This window comes from Tursiops truncatus, chromosome 14, assembly GCF_011762595.2.
Source record: "Tursiops truncatus isolate mTurTru1 chromosome 14, mTurTru1.mat.Y, whole genome shotgun sequence".
NCBI lineage: Eukaryota > Metazoa > Chordata > Mammalia > Artiodactyla > Delphinidae > Tursiops > Tursiops truncatus.
In genome coordinates, this window is record NC_047047.1 from 57,923,304 (window position 1) to 57,938,357 (window position 15,054).

The window sequence follows — 15,054 nt, forward strand, 5'->3', positions numbered from 1 at the left end:
TGGAAGAGAGGGAAGATGGTGAAGGGCAAGAGAGGCTCCTGGGAGAATTTTGCAGGGAAGGAGCCCTGAGCCCCAGAGAAAGCTCCCTCCAGCCCTAGGGTTGACCCTAATTTTCAGAGGGTAAACCCTTAACTAGTCCTCAGGAAGTATTCTTCCGGCTGAAGCACAGGCAGTGGCAGGACTCACAAGATCTGAATCACATAGCTGAGTTAGTAGTACTTTGTGAAATAGAGCATCAGTTACCACTAACAGCCTATTTTAGGTGAGAGGGGAAACAAGGTTACTGCTGACACTCCTGGGAGCATAATTTTCATAGTTCAGATGAAATGACATCCAGTTTGGATCTGCCTTTAGCACTTTTATAACTGCTAAAAAGGAAACTAGAGTAAAATACAATCTTCATTAATGGCTAATTTCTTACCACCTCCCAGTGAACTCCAGGACTTGGAAATCATAGACAAATCCTGCAAATCTATGACCTCAGTTAGAATAACCCACAGCCCGTGCACCGTTTACAGGGGTCAGCAATGTTCTCTTGAAACTACAGCATCCTCCCTGCAGAACTAGTCCCCCCACAGGCCTTAGGTATTCCTCCCTGAGGATCTCCCTGAGGAGTCCCCACAGTTCCCCTGCCTAAAACCCTCTGCCCTCTGCCACCCCAAGTCCTGCTCACCCTTCAAAGGGCAGATCATGACTCATACCCTTCATAAGCCTTGACTTGGCCATTCTCCTCAACTGTCATCTGTCTTCACTAGGGCAAGGATCATCTAATAACCCATTATTATTAGAGTCAAACAGCGTAGTAACCTAGATATAAGAAATAGTCAACATTTTTACTGATTGATAACAAATGTAAATTCATCATTTGTTTGATAATTTCTTTTTTAATTTATCCTATTTCATACATGTCCTCCTTAGAGCTAAGGTATACTGAATCCAATCAGTGGGTAATTTCGTACCACATCTGGTAAGTTTGGCACAAGGATAAAAGGCCTAGGGAATTCCCTGGCGGGCCAGTGGTTAGGACTCTGTGCTTTCACTGCTGAGGGTGCGGGTTCAATCCCTGGTCAGGGAACTAAGATTCTGCAAGCTGCTCAGCAGCACGGGCAAAAAAGAAAAGAAAAGGCCTAAAAACATTCCATAAAGAGACCAGAACACATTGGGCACACTGGGTCTGGTTTTGCTAAGAAGCTATATTCTGATTCCTAAATCTCATATTGCACTATTTCAATTTCCTTTTTGGAAAAAGTTGGGACAGGAATAAGGAAATAAAATATAGAAAGAAGTACTCCATCCTCCTGCCTCCAAACTGAATTACATACTTCTCCCATCCCAGATAGTTGGATAGCAATCCTATTCTTCAGAACCTTTAAAAATATGTATGGAAAGACACTGAACAACCTCACTTGAAATCTATCTAGGGCTACTTAAATGTACTATAGCAAATCATTCCCTGTGTAGATCATGCCCATTTCAACTTGTTCTGATATCATTTGAAAATGGCTCCCTTAACTGAAGGCAAGCTGATCTAACAGGGCACACACATGCTGCCCCACATCATTTCTTGCCTTTGTTGCTATGTACTTAGCGCTCTTGTTAGGCCATCCATTTTGCTTTCTGATGACGCAATCTGTGAACATTTTCCTCAGGCTTCCTACCATAGAACTATGTAAAAATGTTCCCTAAAGAGTCAGGAAGGTAGTGCACCTCATGACTAGCAGTATTGGGGAAAGGAAGGAATACTGGACTGAGATCCAACCCTGACTTCTCACTCACTGTGGGGCTGTGGGAAAGCCAGGCACCCTCTCCAGGCTTCCATTTCCTCATATCTAGTATGCAGAGTCTCTCAAAGTCCTTGCAGCCCTGAAATGCTGAGGCTAAAACCCTAGCAGGGCATCTCCAAATATTACTCAGCAGTATGGTGATATGGCAACCAATGGCTTTCCTTCCCAGCCCTCAGTCCAGAGCCTTCTATAACTGTCCCTTTGTTCAATTTAAAAAACAAAAACCAGGGACTTCCCTGGTGGTCCAGTGGCTAAGACTCTGAGCTCCCAACGCAGGGGGCCTGGGTTCAATCCCTGGTCAGGGAACTAGATCCCACATGCCGCAGCTAAGAGTTCTCATGCCACAACTAAAGATCCCTCATGTCACAACTAAGACCTGGCACAGCCAAAATAAATAAATAAATGTTAAAAAAAAAAAAAAAAAGACCCACTGTACCCCAAACCAAAATGATGCTAAACAGTTCACAATTTTGTAATCCCTATTTTTTCTGCTATGTCATTTTAGCTATCTTTTTAGTATTTAGGTCTTTATTTTGAGAGAAGGAAACAAAACTGTCTGTTCTTCTGATCTTTTTCTTCTGCTAAATGAATATCCCTTGTTGGACTTATATTTCTTTCCAATGAAGATTTTTTTTAACATCTTTATTTTAGTATAATTGCTTTACAATGGTAAGTTAGTTTCTGCTTTATAACAAAGTGAATCAGCTATACATATACATATATCCCCATATCTCCTCCCTCTTGGGTTTCCCTCCCACTCTCCCTATCCCACCACTCTAGGTGGTCACAAAGCACCGAGCTGATCTCCCTGTGCTATGTGGCTGCTTCCCACTAGCTATCTACCTTACGTTTGGTAGTGTATGTATGTCCATGCCACTCTCTCACTCCAATGAAGATTTTCACTTGGCTGTTCCATGGTCACCTCAAATTCAACCTGTTTAAATCACATCGGTCACCTTCACCCTATCCAGGTACCCCCTTCAGATTTCATTTCCCAGGCTCTGTCACTAACACCACTATTGACCCAGACTTAAGACCTTGGAATGATTTTCCTCTCATCCTATGAGACACCACCATTAGTGAAATCCTTCTGAGTCTTCCTTTATATGGTTTCTTACATTTTCTCCTTCCTTTTTATTTAAAAAAATTTTTTTTGGCTGCATTGGGTCTTCATTGCTGCTCACAGGCTTTCTCTAGTTGCATCGAGCGGGGGCTACTCTTCGTTGTGGTGCGCAGGCTTCTCATTGTGGTGGCTTCTCTTGTTGCGGAGCACAGGCTCTAGAGCGCAGGCTCAGTAGGTGTGGCGCACGGGCTTAGTTGCTCTGCAGCACGTGGGATCTTCCTGGACCAGGGATCAAACCCGTGTCCCCTACATTGGCAGGCGGATTCTTAACCACTGCGCCACCAGGGAAGTCCCTCTCCTTCATTTTCATTGTCACTTCTTTGGATCAACCTGACTGCTTCGTTCCTAAACATCTATAGGAACATCCTAATTAGTTTATCAACACTCTATGCTGCTACAGAACTAGATTATTTTCCTTTAAATATCACTTTTATCATCTTTTGCCCTTGTTCATGCTCTTGAATAGCTCTCTCCTTATTAAAATATACAACAAACCCCAAGGTCCTCCACAATGTCCCTGACCTTCGTCTCCAACCTTGTTTGGGATATTTAGGAGGTATTCCAGCCCCCTAACTCTTATTCACCACTTGCATTCCTACCTTATCTCTCCCCTTCCCTGCAGCCTAGTCTGCCCTCCTCACCCTACTCCAATTGTCAAATCCTTACTCACTCCCCAAAGTCTAACTCAGGTTCCATCCCTGTCTGGGACTTTTACCTTCAGTCCAATAGGAAATTATCCCTGTCGTGGAATATCTGTAGAACTCAATTGGAACCAAAACCATGATTTTCTGCTGTATGTATCTTATGTTCTAGTCTCATTTTCTAAATAGACTTCTTGAGAAAAGAGGCTATTTTTTCCAACTCCTCATATTCTTGGTGCCTGTTTTATATTCTTACATAGAATAGAAGCTCAATAAAAATTTGTTGACTGAGGTGATAAACCTGCTAAACATTGTCAATAATAACTATGTAGCACATAATCCTCCCCTAATTAATTAGGTGTTAATTCCTTACTAATAATTACTTGTTAAGTGTTCTCTTACCTAACAATCTGGCAATCAACAGTCGTGGACGTAGAGACAGAGGGAGAAAGAATTTGGCTGCAGGAAATCCAGGCCGGGAGAGTAGAACAAAGGGGTTTAATGCTCTATCTCAGTCCTAAAGGGCATTTTCAGAGTGACAGGGTCTAAAATAAGATGATCTGCGATGGCTTAGCCTTTGTTATATATATTAGGTTCTAATGTTTTGGATTTAGAGACAAAGTCAATCCTTTTCTTCTCCACCTATTTTGGAACGCACCTTAGAAACCTCACTGCCTGGGGTTTGCCCACTTCTTTTCTCTTAACGCTCAGGGACCTGCCTTTGGCCTGTAACATCTACCACTCATCTTCTTGGGGATCCATGCTCCTAGTCTCCAAGACAAATATGAGATAGGCAGTAAATGAGCCTGTAGACGCAAGATCTAGGAATCCAGGAAAAACAAAAACAAAAACGAAACCACACCCACCCCTTTGAAAGCAGTATTTTCAGCCTGCTCCTGGAATCTTTAACTCCTTCCCACACATTCCTAAACTTAGATCCTTCCTCTAGCCTGTCGCTTGTGAAGCTGAGGAGAGAAATACTGTAAATCTGGATGCAAAGTTTACATGCAAATCAAAACCCTGCTTCTTAAAATCCTGTAAATTCAGTTTTCATAGCCTTTTGAATTTACTGTTAATAGCCATAATCCCCATTGGCAAAAATTATATAAATAAGTAGATTCAGTACATTTGAAAAGTCATTAAAATGTTAATATAGAATATTTAGAATCACAGAAGCAAGAAAAGCTCATTTGTGAAAATCCTGGGACCCACAGGATGTGAGGGGAAAAAGCGAGGTTGAAACTCAAACTCTTACGCACCTTCACCAGGGCCCATTTTGCTCCTATCTCCTGACAACTTCGAAGTCTTGTCAAATTTACAATATCCCACAATCATACATTAAGGATAAAAAAAGTTCTAAGGCTCCTGGTCTCTTTAAATGTCACCTCATTAAAAGGGCCTTCCCTGACCACGGACGTAAGAGCAGGACTCAGCTTTCACTGCCTGTCTCCTTTCCATTGCTTTAGTTTTCCCTACAGCATTTTCTACCAAATGACAATGGTCTGTTTATTTGTTTATTGATCATCTTGGCCCATCATCTCCACTTCATGAGGGTTTGGATGTTTTTATTCACTCTGCATTCCCCGAGGTCTGAAAGAGGGTCTCCCGCACAGAATAGACCCCAAATAAATAGGTATGAAGTAAATGAATGAAACAGTATCAATATCATGGTTTGGAAAGACCAAACCAAACCACACCTAACCAGAACAACTTGCAATATAAACTAAGAATTCAGCATATGTGGTAAAAAGGATCAGAGCTGAAAAATGACACAGAGATCAGCCAGCCAGACCCTGTCACTTCAAAATAAAGAAAATGAGGTCCATGGTTAAGTGACTTGACAAGTCATAAGCTCTTGTTTTGACAGAAATAATAAAATGGTTCACTACAGAGTTCCAATTTCTTGTACAAATATGGTAATTATGGAATTTGATAATACCATTTTAATCTCAGTGAGGTGGGCCTCATAAATCAGTGGAATAAAAAGGCTGTCAGGTCAGGCCCTTTGCCCAAATAAACCAACCTCACTGTCACCAACACTATGACTTTATTCCTTTGGACCTTGAGAGATTTTTTTAAAACATACTTTACTTACTCTGTTGTCAGCTAACACTTTAACTAGTTGAGAGCAACACGGAGAGCCAAACTAGGTAGGGGGTGGGAATGGGGAATCTGAGCTTTGAAGTATGGAGCGTCTAGACTCCGGTCCTAGCTGTATGATTTAAATAGTTGATTGACCCTGGGAAAGTTACTTAATCTCTCTGAGAGTCTGATTAGCTCCGTCTGTGGTATGATTATATGTCTCTGGTAGTGATTATTACTATCCTTTGCAGTTTTGCCTAGCACAAAGCTGGAAGCTCTAGCCTAAGATCGACAGAGGTGAAAGAAAAAGCAAACTTTGGATCCTCCCGAGGAGTCTAGATTCAACGGTCTTTAAAGGTAGGAACCGTATGTTAAGCTTTGTCTGTGGTCTCGAGCACTTAGCTCACAGGTAAGCACTGTGCAGGTGCCGGTTACCACTTCAGGAGCCAGAATCGAGAGCTTGCGTCCAAGGCAGCAGCCTCAGCCCAGCTGTGGGGAGGGAGGGAGCCCCCCCAGCCATCAACTGCTTGGCAACCTTGGGCCTGAAAACGGGGCTAGAGATAGATTATGGAGCTGTGCATGCACCTGTCTTTCAGAGGTGCTGAAAGGGCCTGGAAATGTGAGAGGGAGAAAACCATACTTATCAGGAATTCTCTCAAGGAAAGTATCTTGTGTGATCGAAAGGAATGCTTCGATAAGCATCTTGAGGGTGTGTATGTATGCGTGTGTGTTTGGGGTGGGTGATGGGATACCCTAGATGCAGGCTTGAATAACAACAGATGGTTGCCAGAAAGCCTTCTTAGAAGGGTGAGTCTGGTTTCCTTGTAGGATTTTTGTTTTGCTGAGTGGTGCAGCCAGTGCGAGGCCAGAGCTGAGCCGCTCTTGATCCTGCACAGGAGACTGAGTACTGCCCTTGGGAGTCCTCCTTTTCCGCTCTACCTCCGTGGAGGAATCAGCCTCTTTTCTATTCAAATGTTGAATAATGAAAGAAAATCTGTTTGAATGAGTGTCAGATTTTAAGCCTGCCTCATGTCTCTTGATCAAGCTCTGCCTATGGGACCTTAATTTTATGCCTGAGTGTGGCTCCCGATATATCCCTGTAGCCACTTAGACATTAGTTGATATGATTTTGCTACTTGTAACAGCTAATGACTGGACTGGCTGAACTTACTTCATTTGTTTCTCTGTTTCATAGTATTTCAAATAAAACTTCATAGCAGTTAGTATATATGATACAGATGTGTAGATAGATAATCACAGTTCATGCATTTCATCAAATCCTTGCCTGTATACCTTTGTTCCTTCCATCCTCTATGCCTCAAATATCTTTCCCTACCTAATGACTATTTCTTATCCGTCAAGGCTCAATTTAAGCCCCTCCTTCTCTATGAAGCCTGCCCTGGTCCTCCAAGTCATCATTAGTTGATCCCTCTTCTACTACATTCTCATACCATATTATTAGTGTCTCTCTCTGTTGGGATTTATAGGCAACAGGCCCTGTCTGTGTCCCACACGACACTGTAAGCTGCACCAGGACAGGGACTATTCATATTCATATCCATTGCACCTGGTGAGCATCTGGTTCTTATCAAACTAGACTGCTAGACTTTAAGCCTCAGGATAAACATAGATTATCTCTTTATAATAGCAATTTTACTCAATGGTAGGCAATTTTAAAAAGTATTATATATTTTATCTTATTTTATTTTTTAAATTAATTTATTTTATTTATTTTTGGCTGTGTTGGATCTTCGTTGCTGCACACGGGCTTTCTCTAGTTACGGCAAGTGGGGGCTACTCTTTGTTGCGGTCCACAGGCTTCTCATCGCGGTGGCTTCTCTTGTTGTGGAGCACAGGCTCTAGGCACGCGGGCTTCAGTAGTTGTGGCTCGCAGGCTCTAGAGCGCAGGCTCAGTAGTTGTGGCGCATGGGCTTAGTTGCTCCGCGGCATGTGGGATCTTCCCGGACTAGGGCTCGAACCCGTGTCCCCTGCATTGGCAGGTGGATTACCTAACCAGTGCGCCACCAGGGAAGCCCAGTATTATATATTTTAAATGTTCAGATAGTTCATAGAGAGGCATGCAAAATTAGCTTGAGTTTTAAAGGTAAATACATTTATATCGTTTGTTCACATTCCTCTGATATGAAAAGTTTGAGAACTTTTTGTGGTGGGCACTCAACACAAATTTGAGTTGAATTTATTTAAATTCCAGAGGATGTTTATACTTAATGATTTCTTTCCCTAAAGAAAAAATACGGAGAGGCTGGTAAAAGGGTACAAACTCTCAGTTATAAGAAGAATAAGGTCTGAGGATCTAATGTATAACATGGTGACTATAGTTGTTAAGATTGAATTGTAAATATAATTGAAATTTGCTAAAAGAGTAGAACTTAAATGTCCCCACCAAAAAGGGGGGGGGGGCAAATCCTTTCACAATGAATACATATATCAAATCATCACATTGCACACTTTAAATATCTTATAACTTTATTTGTCAATTATACCTCAATAAATCTGGGGAAAAAAGAAAACAACGTGGAATCTTATTTATTTTTATTAATAGCAAGGAGATGCATTTTTTTAAAAATAATGAGCTAGAAAGGCAAGCTGGAAAAATCAATGCTGTATCACCTAAACTGTAAATTTTTTATTAACAAAAGTTCACTATCTATACATGTAGACTGAGAAATCTTTCAGAGCACTACCCTTCGGCAAAGACCAAATGCTTCTTGTATTTTAAAAAGTTCTTATAATACATCATACACACAAAATAGCATATATAATATATGTACAAGTTTAGTCTTCACAGCCTTTGTAGCATCTGATAAGTAAAATTTTTATTGAACAATAAATATTTATCAAGGGAAATATCTTTGAGACTTTATAGTCTTACCTCATTTATGAAGTCACTGCCGAGAATAGGAGGTGAGACTAATATTGCATTTTTAGGTAGGTATATCAGGTGAAGTACAGACAAATAGAAATGAACTAGCTATGACATTATTTGTAAGCCTGGCTTTATACCACATTACTTTAAAACAAAATTAGAAAAATAACTATAAAAGCAATACATGCTCAGTGTAAACAACTTGATAACCTTACCCGTTTTACCCTCTTTCTCTTTTCCTACTCTTTGCAAAGTCAATAGGAAACCAAATGGTCCATCAGGAGTTACTGTAGGACAGTGGAAGGCAAGATGGTGTGGCAGACCAGGAGTGATACAGACCCCGAGGGACTGACACTAGCTTGACTGTGCATGGGACTCACTGCAGTGAGGGGGCAGATGTACTGCCCAAACTTTGAGCTTTATCTTACAAATACAATCTCAGAGCTTCAGTCTCCCAATCTCCTTTGTGAAAGCAGTGACCTTCCACTCAATTCCATTTGATTTTAGCAATGTATCTTTTTAATAGCATATTATTTCATCAATGATCCCCCAACAAATCTGAATCAAATGGTCTTATCTCCTTTTTATATCTTATTCTATCATCCACATTAGTATTCCCATGATAATTTATTTAGTCATGCATTAATTGTAGACTTCTTACCTACCAATGAAAATCTTGATCAAAATCCTTCAGTGACTCCTAAAGTTCAAACATCCTATCACAACGGACAAAACCCTTCATGATCTGGCCTCTACCTAGCTCTGCAAACTCTTTAGTCACTTTCATACACATGCTGGGCTCCTAACACAAAGACAGTCTTGTGGGTCCCTGTCCTTTCTAGCCTCTAGGATTTATAAATGTTGTTTCCTCAGTAGACATCCTTCCCCTACCCTGGGCTAGCTGTCAAACTCCTTGTGTTCTTCAAGATTTCTGTGCAAGTATCACTCTTCCCTTTCTTGACATGTCTCAGTAAAGTCCTTGCTTTTCTGTGCTGCCACAGCATCTTGTGCACACTTCTATTATAGTATTTATGTTAAATTACTAATTTAAAAATCTTACTTCTACAAGATCAGGGGTCCGTATACTCTCAGAGTCTCCATGAATCCCCTGAATTATAGCCAGAATTTTATACAGATTTATTTTCTTCTGGGGAGAAGGTTCAGAGCTCACATCAGAGTCTCAAAAGAGTCCATATTTACTCTCTTAAAACCAAATTAAGAACCACTGCACTAGATTATGAGTCCCTAGGAAAGAAAAAGTGAATTCTATTCTTTGAGTCTCGATAGTTAGATGCCTAATGTTAGCTGAATGAGCTTTTCAGTTATTATTTAAAGATAGATATTTATACTAGTACAGATATATGGTAAATTCAACCTCCTCTATTCATTGATGTTTTTAAGTAGGCAGGAAGTGTGATGTAATGAAAAGCATATTGGACAAAAGGAAAGATATGGAAGGGTTTATACCAAACTACTAACAGTGGTTATGCTTGAAAAGAGGGATGGGGTAGGGGAGGGATGGGCTTAAACATTTTACTTACACTCTTCTGTCTTGAACAAGTGTTTGTTTTATAATGTGCACTTTTTAGATTTGAAATTTAAAAATATTGCTTTGAACTATGGGACTTTTCTCTTAAGTGCATTAAACATCTAGCTTCAAATTCCAGCTCTGTGACTTATTTAGTTTTGTGAGCCTGGAACCTTACTTAATCTTCATAAACCTACTTCAACTGTAAAACGAGGGTAAGACTTACAAATCGCACATAGTTATTATGTCGCAAAGCCTAGTATAAGTAGGAACTCAGTAAATATTAGTTGAATGTGAAGTAAATGTTTTCATTTACTCATTTAAAGGTTTTTTTGCAATCCCCAGAGACATCTAGAAATAGAACTCAAAACATGGTCATTATTGTCTCAATACTGTGAGTAAACATAAATGCGGTAAAAGTTTGATGTAACATGGCTGGTTTATTAGGTGGCTGTTAGCTCTGACTATAACTAATAAAGGAATCCCACAGTATGTCCATTTGTTTTTGTTTTTAAACAAAGAAGGGTTATAAAATTCTTCAAAACAATTTGTAATATTTGTACTTCAAGAATGAAGTACAGTTATAAAGCAGAAACTAACACACCATTGTAAAGCAATTATACTCCAATAAAGATGTTAAAAAAAAAAAGAATCAAGTACAAGTTTAAACTAAGTAAAGTACAAGTACATTGTTTTAAAGTAGGCTCTCAGTTTATGTATTCTTACTAGTAATAAGTTCTTTGCAATTTTCACTCACCTCATGGCCTGTTTCCACCTGTAGACATCACACCATGTTTTGTGAAGCTTTCCTGATTTCTTTAGAGGTTCTATAAAAAATAAAATGCCATTGATAATGACAGGTACCTTGTAATGTATACCATACTTTTTTTCCTATAATTTCATAACTAAAAGTTTTTATTATATATGCAATTGATGGTTTAAAATTTCTAATAGTTAAAATACATAATGTAAAATGTAAAAGTTCTTGTTTCTCTTAGTCTTTTAGTTTTTAAGTCACTTGGTGCTGAGTAGGCACAATGATTTGTATCTTTGGGGTGACTAATAAAAATAAATTCTTATGTATTTAGAAGCATATCTGGAATACTCTAACATGGCTTAGGGGGCTTTGCTGAATCAGAAGAATTCAAAGCAGTTCATCTGACCTGAAAATAATGAAAGCCAAAAATCTAGAGGTTTTCCTAAGTATCCCACATTAAATGAAATCACCTACATCAAGTGACAAGTGAAGTAGGTTTATAAGAGGTTTTTCTGTAGGGGCTAATTGAGATGATTCACAATCAAAAGTAAGTACAAATCCTTTTGGAGAACACTCTATGAATTATATGGTTTTGTGAGCAGTACAGCGGTTTCCAAGCCAGCTGTGTGTTTTATTTATTTTTTCATTATCTGAAGCCTCTTGGGCAGTTTGGCCAAGTCTCTGAATCTCTGGGCTTTCAGTTTCTTGATCTATATAATAGGCACAGTAGTAATAATAGGCACCTCACAGTGCAGAAGTGAGGATTAAGGGAGATGAAAGCTGAGGGTCAGGGGCCAGATGCAGGAGTGGACAGTGGGGGGACCAAAGGCTTACTCAGTCACCTTTGTCATTTTGTCACGTCCCTGTCCTTTATCCTAAGTGAATCTGTGTTTATTCCCAGCTTGGCTTGCTCTTTTTTTCCCCTTAACTTTACAGAAAATTTGTCTTAAAACATTCTTTTTTGTGCAAATGCTGTTCTTTGTCCTAAAGGAATATGAGAATCAATGGATAGCCTTACTGACTCTGTCAGTCACTGCCAGTTGCCACCCAATATCCATTTTCCCTGTTTCTTATAGTAACCCAGTTAAAAAACTATATTCCCCCTTCTCCTTCACAGGTAGGTGTAACCATGGAGATAGATTCTACCCACGAGTTACAAGTAGAAATAGTGTGAGTGACTTTTGGGAAGTTTCCTTAAAAGAGGAAACACATCTTTTTCTTCCCTTTCCTCCTTCCTGCTGGCTGAACACCAGTGAGATAGGTGGAGTCCTAGCAACCTTCTTGGACCAAGAGGTGAGACACCAAGGATGGCAGAAGAGCAAGGTAGAAGGAACCTTGGTCTCTCACACCAAGGAACTGCTTGAATAGCTCTAGATTGGCTACAGAGTTTTTTTTTTAAAATGAAAGAAAGAAATAACCTTCTAGCTTATGTAAGCCACTATTATTTTGGTTTTTCCAACATATACAAATGAGCCCAACCTTAATGATATGCTGGTCCTCTAGGAAGTTGTCTTGAACAAAGAACCATTTTTAATTCTTAGAAGTGTTCTTACACTTCCCTTGATCCTACGTGTGCTTTCTACATATCAACAGTAGATTTTCTACTCTTCAAAAGCCTCTAGTGTAGCCTCCAGTCTTTGTTTTTACCTTTTCTCTCTTGCATCACCCATATTTTAGATATTATACACTCATTTGAGCTCCTCAGATAGGAACTTGGAAAATGGGGCCACTCTATTGGGGAAGAAAGAGGGAATTTTGGCTAAAATTAAGTTTTTAGTTTTTTTGTGGATTATAGGAAAAGCAGAGTTCATCTGTACTCAGCAGACATTTATTAAGCACATACCATGTAAAAGGCATTGTGCCGGGTCCTGGGAGGAAATATAAAGATGACGTTGTTCTGGCTTCCAGGAGCTTACAGTCTAGTAGGAAAGATGAGACACACAAATAACTACAGCATATGATGGATTGAGAAAAAATGCAATAAGAAAAGTATAAAGTGCCTAAAACTTTCAGAGGAGGAAAGATGAGTTCCACTTGTGGGGATTAGAGAAAATGTCATGAAGAAGATAGGATTTGAGCTGGGCTCTGAACAGTATGTAGAAATGGTAAAACAAACAAACAACAACAACAAAAAAAACCAAAGGGGGGGTGGGGAGCTCAGCAAAGGATCAGAGGTAGACAGTTACAATGCATCAGTGGATTTAGGGATCCCAGGCAGCATCAAGGATAGAGTAGAAGGTAAAGCTAGACAGGTGGATTAGAGACAGATAAAGGGTGGTGAATATCTTCTTGGGAGCCTGCTCCAAAGTGGAGAGAATAAGGAGTCACTGAAAGATTTTAAGCAAGGGAATAACCAGACCACATGTCTTCAGTCAGAAGATGACTCTTGTGAGTGTAGAGGAAAGACCAGCTGCAGAGAGGCTGGGAGTGGGCACCTTTAATAATCCAGGTAAAATGTAATGATGGCCTGAATTAGGGAAGCGACCATTAGAAAGGAAAGGAGGGCACAGATAGAAGCAATATTTCAGAGGTTACTACATGAGCTAAATGTATGCTTTGCCCAGGAAAAAGAGTCGGACTGTAATTCCCTGATCCAGAAGTAGAAAATCTATCCATAAAAGAATTTTTAAAATTACTCTACAGTTACATAAACTGGAAAACTAAAAGAAGGCTGAATATGCTGTAATAATGGATTTATTGGTTCTAAAATTTTAGCAGAGCCTTAACATTTATTTTCCTGAGACATCAATTGGGGGTACACTGACTGACCCTGCTAGGAGATGGGGAAAGAATATTGAAAAGCATCTCAGGAAAGAAAGGCAACCATCACTTCTATCCCATTGTTCATCCTTTGCTCAGGTGTTATGGTAAATAGCAGGTTGCAGGGTATTTTACAAGGTAAGGTTCTTTCACTTCTCCTTAGTTATCCCTTTACCCACCCTTATGCACCATCTCTACTCACCCTTCCCCCCCCCACACACACACTCCATAAGGAATCCAGTGAAAATTTAAGAGAAGGAGGTGGCTTTCTAAAGAGCATAAGAATTTTCTAATATTTGCCTCTTCATCGCTCACTAAAACCATGCCAGCATAGCCCCCTGCAAAATGGAAAGGGCTGGCATAGACTCATATAAGGGCATTGTGTTCTCAAATAGCTTTCAGATAAATAACACCCCCCTCCCCCAAATCCTAAATAGCTACTTCCTCATTCTCAGGGGATACAGTCTAGAGATTTCCTCCAATGGACAAATTTGAGCATCTAATCAGCTGCCACTTTGTCTTTTTATTTTTCTGATTATTGAGGCAGATTTAAATAGGTGTTCATACCCAATAATCTCTCTTTTCTCAATAAGGGCAGGAGCTGACAACAAAATAATCATGAACCTATGAATCAGAACAGTGTCCTGTGTAATATTTTGCAAGTTATGGTTTAGTTCATGTTATGTGGGGCACTGAGAGCAATACATGAAATAAAGTAATGAGGATTTTTTTCTTCCGTGATTCCCAAGGTGATTCCTGGCACTCTTGAAAGCAGAAGTGATTAATCAAGTCACTGGAGACAAACAGCAGAAATGTGATTGTCAAAACTATGGATATCGGTTAAACTGTGTTTCACTCATGTAAGTTGCGTGTGTGTGTGTGTGTGTGTGTGTGTGTGTGTGTGTGTGTTGGGAGCTGGTCAGTGGGAGAGTCAGCATCTTCGACATTGTCTCTGAGAGAAGATTAGCAGGGATTATTAATTTAAAAGATTCTTACATTTAATAAAAACTCAAAAGCTAAGAAAAATATTGAGCAACCTATACTCCAGTCCTAACATTCAAAATCAAATTCCTTAACCTGGGGTCCACAGTCAGACCATCTGTAAACCTCCTGAAATGATATGCAAAATTTGGTGTAATTTTACATTTTTTTGCAGAGAGGTTGGGCTGGTTTCTAAAAATTCTTAGAGTGACCCTTGACCCTCAAAAAGGTGAGCTCCAGTCATTAAAGAAAAGCAGAGGGAGGAAGAGGAAGAGAGAGAAAGAGAGGAAAGAGGGGAATAAAGAGAATCCAGGAGTCTCATCAACTCTGTCCCCAATCAAATCAATCAAATGTATGTGAAATTTGTACAAGGCACTTATCTATTAACCTTTATATTTATATTAAAAATTAACAACAGTATGATCATCTTCCTTTCAAAAGTCTCTGAGGTTTCAAGCTGGTTTAGATTGCATTTCAGAGCCCATGATATTAGCAAAAACATAGATATTAA

At 39.7% G+C, this 15,054-nt stretch overlaps 1 protein-coding gene across 2 annotated transcripts in view; it reads left to right on the forward strand.

The window, feature by feature from the left end:
* Window positions 1–15,054, forward strand: part of DHX57 (DExH-box helicase 57) — a 107,698-nt gene that overhangs the window by 25,209 nt on the left and 67,435 nt on the right. For both annotated transcript variants that reach the window (XM_033838696.2, XM_019942778.3), the window contains 2 exons: window positions 5,882–5,987; window positions 14,312–14,422. The gene's annotated coding sequence lies outside the window, so the exon portion shown is untranslated. The remainder of the gene's footprint in view (window positions 1–5,881; window positions 5,988–14,311; window positions 14,423–15,054) is intronic.